At 42.0% G+C, this 9,002-nt stretch overlaps 1 protein-coding gene across 1 annotated transcript in view; it reads right to left on the bottom strand.

The window, feature by feature from the left end:
* cdh11 (cadherin 11, type 2, OB-cadherin (osteoblast)) overlaps positions 1–7,203 on the bottom strand; it is a 122,108-nt gene extending 114,905 nt beyond the window's left edge. The window contains exon 1 of the mRNA XM_079689983.1: positions 6,771–7,203. The gene's annotated coding sequence lies outside the window, so the exon portion shown is untranslated. The remainder of the gene's footprint in view (positions 1–6,770) is intronic.
* Positions 7,204–9,002: the final 1,799 nt, after the last annotated feature.

The following is a 9,002-nucleotide window of genomic DNA, read 5'->3' as shown; positions in this document are numbered from 1 at the left end:
GTACACACACGTACACACACACACACACACACACACACACACACACACACACACACACACACACACACACGTACACACACGTACACACGTACACACACACACACACACACACACACACACACACACACACACACACACACACACACACACACACGTACACACACACACACACACACACACACACACACGTACACACACACACACACACACACACACACACACACACACGTACACACACGTACACACACACACGTACACACACGTACACACACACACACACACACACACACACACACACACACACACACACACACACACGTACGTACACACACACACACACACACACACACACACACACACACACACACACACACACACACACACACACACACACACACACACACACACACACACACACACACACACACACACACACACACACAAGCGAACACACAACGTGCCCTGATCGATAGCGCTCTCTATCTGGAGTAATCCATTCTCATTCTACTCCGATCGATGTCCACCGTCAACGCTGCGTTCTGATCATCAATAGTGAGATCAATGAAATCACTCGTTAATCCTGATTTAACATCGATCTGGCATTATCTCACACACACACACACACACACACACACACACACACACACACACACACACACACACACACATCTGGCAGTACATCTGTACACAATGTACGAGAGGAAAGGTTAAACTAACTGTAGAGAAACAACATGTTCTAACTTTAAACACCGTCACACTTCCTTCAACAGCCGGAGGCATTCGTTATTTTACTCTTTATTATTTACGTATTGTTTTATTTATTCTATAGGTCTTAATCTTTTTATTTGTATTTCTGTTGTAGCTATGTTCACTTTGTTTTATGGTGTTTTATATTGCTGCATCGACTCGTGTGTCTTCTCTGTCAGAGAGAACCCATTATTTATGTATTTTATTATAAAGTTATTATCATACAGTGTGCCTCCTTGTATGGAAGAGGATTAGTGCCAAATCAAAAAAATGTTTGGGAGGATTTGAAAAAAACATGTTTTTTTTTTTGTTCTGAGGAAAAAGTCAGAATTCGGTGAATAAAGTCTGAATTCTAAAAAACGTTTTTTTTTTCAAATCCCACCCAAAAAACAATCATGTGGCCCTAATCCTCTTCCGTATCCTTGTGTCTATTAACCTGATATATATTTTGCTGCATGTACCTTTTAAAGTTCTTTCTTGTTGTTGTTTGTTTTTAACTTGTCATTCTGTAAAGCACTTTGAGCTGCATGTGCTGTATGAAAAGTGTTATATAAATATGTATTATTATTATGCTCTCAGGACGATGAGAGACGATGAAAAAGCAGAATCTCTTTTGAGAAGTTGTCGTTCAGTTGATGCTGGAGCCTTCCTGTGTCGCCACATGTTGCTGTTTAATTGCTCTAAGTGGTGTTTTTTGTTGTTCTGGTTTTATTTGTGGTCTCTTTTTATTTCCTGTCTCTCCAGGTCTTTATGAGCATCCTTCCAGCTTCTCTCCTTAATGACTTCAATGTGACTCTCCTCTAACATAACGAGAGCACGGGACACTTTTATTAATCACGCTGTCACACGTTTCTGTCTCTGCACAGAAAGAGAAAAAAAACATTTCCCAGCGTACTAACTTTAATTTGATTCAGGGTCTAAATGATTCGATTAAATCCCAGCATGCAGTGGGATGCTGGCAAAAGATTAACAAAATAGTTTTCACACAGTTAATAGATAAAAGACTGATTTAAAATGTCAATTTGGATTGAAAAGACTTATTAAACCTGTATTTATACACGTGGGTGACTTCCCTCTCCGTTTCTTAACTCCAACTGTTCTTGTGACGGGAATGCCGAGCGCTAAGTGAAACCACATGAGCGAAAAGAAAAAGAAACAAAGCCCACGCTTAAACGTCCGGGGGAAACTCAACCCGGGACATTATACTGCCAGGAAGCTATGTCAACAGCACTGAACCACCTGTGATCCTCACGTGCTCTGATACCCCAGGAAATACCCCCCCCCCTCTCCCCCAAATCTACCATATCTCCCTCGTTAAATGGAAACAAATCAGCCACTGTCTTTCCTTTCCCCCTGAGGGCAAGTAGAGAGATTAAAGGTCAGAAACACTAATTACTGCCTCCGATGTTTAATCTGGGGATTAGAGTTATAATCCCATCGCACTGCTGTAAATATAAATCACTATAACCTTACTTATTGAAGACAGTGTTCAAACTGATGGAATGAATGATTAGGGGCCATTTAGTAGTGAGGATTAGAATATATTTCTGTTGTCTTTATACTCAGGTACAATTACTTTTTGCATGCTTCTCTTGACGCCGTTCAAAATAGAAGCAAATAAGTATTATAATAACATGTCATTTGTTAGATCCAAAGCGACTTTCATACATTCAGTACTGTGGACAATCCCCACAGGAGCAATTTGGGGTGAAGTGTCTTGCCCAGGGACACAACGACTTGCTACCCCCTGATTCGAATTCCATCACACCATCCACTGAGCCACAGCCTCCTTTTAGTAAAAGTAAAGCAGCAAAGGGGACTGTATACATGGTGGTAGTAGCTCTGTAACGTGGCTTGGGAACAGAAGGGTTGTTGGTTCAAGTGCCAAATCAGACCAAAAATACAGAGTGTGGACTGGTACCTCTTTATCAGTGCATGTCTATAGGTCACGTGTGTGTATTTCAGGCCTATGTGTGTAACTGTAACGCAACGCAAGAGTGAAAAGCTGAATTTCCCCTCAGGGGCGATCTTAATCTTTTACAATTATAGAAGTACACATTACGACATTTACACTTTTTGTTTGGTTGTTAAAAAGTATATGTTTTGTTGTGTTTTCTGGTTTGTTAATGTGATACATGAACACTTCAATTCTCGATTAGTATACTTGAAATACTTTCACTGTCACACTGCAGTTTAACAGGTTGTCCTATTTCACATATCTCCACTATGTCCTATGATTGGACGGGCATTTTTAAACTGTTCGTAGATCAAAACAAACCGAAAGGATTCTCTGTATGTCGTCTCAAATAGAGAAGGAGAAGAGGACAGCAAAAATACAATTTAAAATCTGTTGGAAAACTCAGAGCAGGAAGGGGTTGAGACACATTAAAACAGTTAAAGAAGTCGAATGCTGAAGTTGAACCCGTCGTCTGTAATGCTGACTCGGGTTTCTGTGTCTAAGGGACCAGGGGAAGAAAACTGAGCAGAATGAAAGAGAGAGAAAAAAAAAACTTCCTCAGTCCCCCATCTTTACTCCCCCTCCCCCTTTCTCTCTCTCTCTTGGTGGTAATGTAAATCTGAACAGAAGTCAGGGTGGACATGCTTATCCAGACTGTGTGTGTGTGTGTGTGTGTGTGTGTGTGTGTGTGTGTGTGTGTGTGTGTGTGTGTGTGTGTGTGTGTGTGTGTGTGTGTGTGTGTGTGTGTGTGTATATGTATGTGGATCCTAACTACCTCTCCATCTCTCTGTCTCGTAGAAAAGGGAGAGGGACGAAGGTGGAAAAAAATAAAAACATGGAGACAGAAAGAAAAAAGAGGGATTTAGAAAGAATTATAAGGAAAAAGCAGAGCGTGGTTTCTGCAGAAAGCCCAACAGCTCCCTCTGTCGTCACCCAGCTCTTCAACTCTCCTCTTTGATTTCTGCCTCCTCATCTCCCTTCTCCTTCTCGCTCTTTGTACACTTTCAAAGAAACACATATACAATGCCACAGTTTGTGAGAGCTGAGCAGCTGGAGCCTAATTAAATATAAATATAACGATTACAGTGTAATAAATTAATCCTTCTATCTCCCCCCCCGCTGAGCTATACGTCAGTTTCCTTTAAACTCATTCTAGTTGGCCAAGCTTTACTCCTTCTACATGCATCTGAAGAATGAGAGAAGAGTAGCTTTGGCAATACTGACGTTAAAAGTGGCTCACAATCAAACACACACTTGCAAGAAAGAAACATGACAGTGTGAATGTTTCATGAAGTCTTCACAAGCTATGCCACATGTATGTTTGATTATCAGCATGTCCAGTATGGGCTATTACAAGCATCTATTTGACATGTTTCTACTGATTGAATTTACTTTTATTTGAAATGCAATGTGTTTTTAGGTTGATTTACAACATCTGTCCAGGGATTACATAAACCAACTAGAACTAACTGTGGCAAATCAAATCAAAAGTACAAATAATCTAAATGCAAATATTTCTAAGGTATATTTTTCCAAAATTAAGTCGAGGCACTTTCTCTCTTTATGATCTTTAATCACTTATTGTATACTCCCCGCAAACACAGTCTGTAACCTGCTTCATTCTCTGGCCTTTTCAAACAGCGATGCACACATTTAATGATATCTCTATAAGGAACACAGAGCATTTCCCCTGCCAGGTCCTGCCACTGCGTAGACAAATCTGCCGACATTACTGTCACTCTCCCATTTTCCTGGCTGAACATCAGTGAAAAAGTGTTATATCCCAACTGCTTTCATCCACAGCCAGGTTGCTATATGCCTACTGCTCACCATGATACAAGGGGCTTCTGCTTTTAAAGAATATACAATCACATTCCCAGACATAAAAGCCCTAGCAAGGCAGCTAGCTGTCCTGAGATAGCTGAGTGATGACGGGCACTTTCTGTCTGCAGGTCTCAGACGGCGGTGGTTCTCTGAAGAAACACTGACGCGTTTTCACTCTTATGTCCTTGTTTCTCCTCTCTCGTTCCCTCTTGATTATCTCCCTTCAAGCTGAGTTACTATGACCGAAATGGAGGGCGATAGAATAATTAATTAGTGAATTACGCAAAACATCATGGAGCACAAATTGGGCAATACTGTTGTGCTGTTTACAAAAACACTGCAAAGAGAAAGTTGTGATGTTAAGCCCGGTAAAACAGCAACTAGAAGAAGAAAAAAGCAGCAATTGAACACAGGCATTATGTGATGTGTCTTCTGAGTGGCTACAAATTAAACTCACAGAGCCGGAAGAAAAAAGGGAGAATTCAGTGTTTCTTCAAAAAATGTTGACTGGTCTGAAGACTAATTAGGAAAATGCAGGGGGGCGGGAATAAGCAGCGAAGCACTGTCTGAGAAGTAACCACATAATAAGGATGTGTGGAGGAAAACGCTGATACAACACTGCAAACTACAAGACAAAAATCACCTGAGAGGATACAAGAAGTTTCTCTTTGTTTAACAAACTGCAGCAAGTTCCTCCGAAGGGTTTGCAGATTAAGGATGCTGCAAGAAACAGCGAATAAAATACAACAGCAAATGATTTTCTCAATGGCTCCCATAAGACTAAAGCAGAAGGGAGAGAGCCTGGGAAGGGGGGAGACATTTCATAGAGCAACAGTGTGGGAGACAGAATGAGAGAGAGGTGCAGAGGGAGATAGATTATTGCTTCAGAGCAGCAATCTTGAGCTGTGCCATGAATACCAAAGACTCCAGACCGCCTCTCCCTGAAAACGCAGCGGAATTGCAGCTGCCCAAATTATACCCCGATATCTCACTCACCGAAACCGACTCATCAGCAGCTCGGTGCCCAGTCCATCCATAATTTATCATATAGCAACCAGCAGCACCAAGATTTCAATGGTATATGCATGCGCAACAATTAAAGGCTGATCTATACTGTGGCCCTGCAGGCACGCGGAGCAAAGCGCGCGGACATAATTGAACGCAGAGTGTGTCTGAAATGACCCTACGGGCACAATGATATCTAAGCAATTTTATGCACTTTCACCACATGGAGAGAGCAAGGACGAGGCTCTGGCTAAAGTATTAAAATGGACTGAATACTAACCATATGGGATCTTTAGGGATTCTCATTTCAAGAGCTTGATTCCACACAGAGATAATGAGCCGTGCAAAGAGGTGTCTGTGAGGAAATGACGATGAGAGAGGATAGAGTTGGTTATTTAAACTGAGAAATACTCAGGAGGTGAGTTTGGATAAAAGAGGACGAGACAGTAAAATAGCTGCCACTCCAAGAAAAGTATGCCTCGTTTGAATTTTTCAAGTGATTGAGTGGTTTCTCTCCTTTATGAATGATGTGATTTGGTCCACATCCAGCCCATGTAAACGGTGAGCCAAATAAAAGTTGTGCGTCGCCGTTACGCAGAGGCTCCGGGAGGCAGCGAAAAGAGAGGCTGCACACGGAGCCTTTATACGTGGCCAGACACACACACTTGCATACACACACACACACACACACACACACACACACACACACACACACACACACACACACACACACACACACACACACACACACACACACACACACACACACACACACACACACACACACACACACAATATATGCACTCTCGCAGACGCGCAAGGACACACCAAACGAGCGAAAAAACCGCACTCAGAAACACACTGCGCTGGAAATGTGAATAAATACAGTGTGTGAATAAAACGCACCAATCCAACCGTCATCCACTGAAGAAAGTGAGCTCTGTTTCGGCAGCAGAGCAAACACACTCTCACTTTACCTCTAATGCGCAAACACTCTGTGGTGATATTCCTTAGTAGCCTATCTCACACATAAACGTCCATGGTGACATTTTAATGTGTAATTGATGTGTGACAATCCTGCGTCTGGACCAATCCAGACTCGAACCAGCATACCGGGAACCGAGAGCCCTCACTCCGGTCTCCCTCTCCGGTTTTTACGCTCATTAAAAAGCCTCCGCAGAAATGAAGGGGATGAATGGGACTGTGTGGATGCAGAATTATTTAACTTAAGCCTTACCTTTGGAAGTGAGAGAGTCCGTGCGCAGCCGTCCGTCTCTCCAAGGAAATCCCCCCCAATATATACAAGCCGATCTCTCAACAAGTACTGCTTCTTCTATCAGATGTCCAACACATCCACTGATGGGAACCCCAGTTTGTTCTGTTAGGAGAGTGCGCTCGGAGGAGAACAAAACAAACCCAAAATGTCCTTTTTTCTTATCCGCTGGAGCGCAGAGGCAGACAAATCCCCTTACCAATCAAGCAAGATGAAATTAAAAAAAGATGACAGACAGTCTTCTTGATAAGGTTCCAATACTGAAGTGATGGAGAGGAGTGGTGTTGATAGAGGTGGTTGTCAGGAGAATAAAAAGGGAAATCACCGTAGCATCCCTCCCTCCTCCGGGTATGAAATCCGGTTCAGTCAGCGCCGTTTATCCGTCCTCTCTCCACGAGCCTCGGAAGCGGTGTGAGCGAGACGAACGGGCGCGCGGCAGCAGCAACGGGATGAGGGGGGAGAGAAAGCGAGAGAGAGGGGGGGAGAGAGAGAGAGAGAGGGAGGGAGATGTCGCTGCCGATGGAGGGCGTTGGAAACTAGAGTAATCCTCTCTCTCCTCTCACTTTCTCCACTGTCGGTTTATTCGGGCTTGTTACAGTAATCATATATCTCGTTATTACGTTCATATTTAAATCAACATGAGGATTAGGAGATTAGTCGTGGCATACATACATTATACATACAACATATTAAGGGCAATAACTCTCGAAAGAGCCACTTTTGACTTTTGCAGATGTCAAGCAAAGTTGTGGTTTAAATATTTTTAAATGTATGTAGATTTGTTTGCAAAAAAAACGCTTATGCTGCGAAATATTTGTTGTATTTGATGCGTAAGTGTTAGGTCACATAATTCCCCCTTTATCAAGACACTGTTCCTCTCTTCAGATCTGAATCCAGACTAAGAGGCTGCAGCAGAAGGAGGGAGGGGGGGGGGGGGGTCTTTGAATGCAACAGTTGCTCTCTCCTCATTGGCTGAGAGCGTATACTTATCATCTCAAAGGCAACCAATGACAGGAGAGGAGGGAGGAGCGTCTGTGGAAGACCCTTCTTTCTGAGAGATGATTGGCTCATTAACAGCACGGTTTAAAATAGCAACTGGCCAATCAGGACAAAGAGGGAATATACTCGAGGGAAAAGAGTTCAGCCAGGTAACGGAAGGTTTATGAATGTCTCCTTTTGGGATGTATTTGAGTAAAGCCACGCTTTTTATTTATTCATATAATTATGTTTAAGTGTCATCATTTAAATCGTTTTCTGCCTAAATATGTATCTGCAGAAGTGTCAGAGACATATGTAGCCTACACAGCTTGCATGTGGATATATTCCAGATGTTTACAGTACAGTAAAATACACAGATTTATTTAAACATCGTATCAGATTAAAGTGAGTGGTGTTCACACTGCCTCTTGTAGACATTATTCCCCACATTTGACAGAAAGGGTCCCCTAGAACAAGCAGAGCTCAGAAAACGCTTCCACTGATATAAAATCAAAGGAAGTTCTGTATAATCGATGCTTTTAAATGCACCTTTTACTTCAAATGTATTGCCAATATCATATCTCTGTTGGACAATTTATATCAGTTGTATTCACTTTACCTTCAGTGCATTTGGAGGCAGTTCTGTAACATATGTTGGCTATAAGCAAACAGGTAGTCTATCATTTAGTCAGGTGTACAATGTAACTAAGTAAATATTGTATGATTTGTATTTTACATGTGTATGATTACAAAAACGAGACATCCTGGTTAATTGAGCAACCCTCAAATTGTCAGAGGCTCAGGTGAGAAAGCCCTCTATAGTGGCCGTGGTTATTATGACGATCAGGACGGTTTGCTGAAAGGTCGAACAAGAGATTGAGTAAGAACTGTTTATCCAAAAAGTACAGACTTTTACCAGGAGACATCTTTGTGTCCTGCGTGAAATCAGAATTATTTACTTGTTACGATACTTTCGCACTTAACAACGCCACTTCTGTATAATTGTTCCCAACAACAATGGTATCCCCAAACCTGACTAAATAATGATGTTGTCTTATCCTAACTAAGAATGACCCTGTGGAGATCTGTGTTTATTCTGAAAGGACTGTAGGCCTGTAACAAGGGTACATTTACATGTTCTGCTAAACAACATAATGACTTCTGATAAAAAGTCTATTGGGTAGTACGGAAAATCTATCATGTGTTCTTTAGGATTTG

The sequence above is a fragment of the Notothenia rossii genome (genome assembly GCF_949606895.1).
Source record: "Notothenia rossii genome assembly, chromosome: 6".
Classification (NCBI taxonomy): Eukaryota; Metazoa; Chordata; class Actinopteri; order Perciformes; family Nototheniidae; genus Notothenia; species Notothenia rossii.
This window is presented reverse-complemented; position numbering and strand designations above follow the sequence as displayed.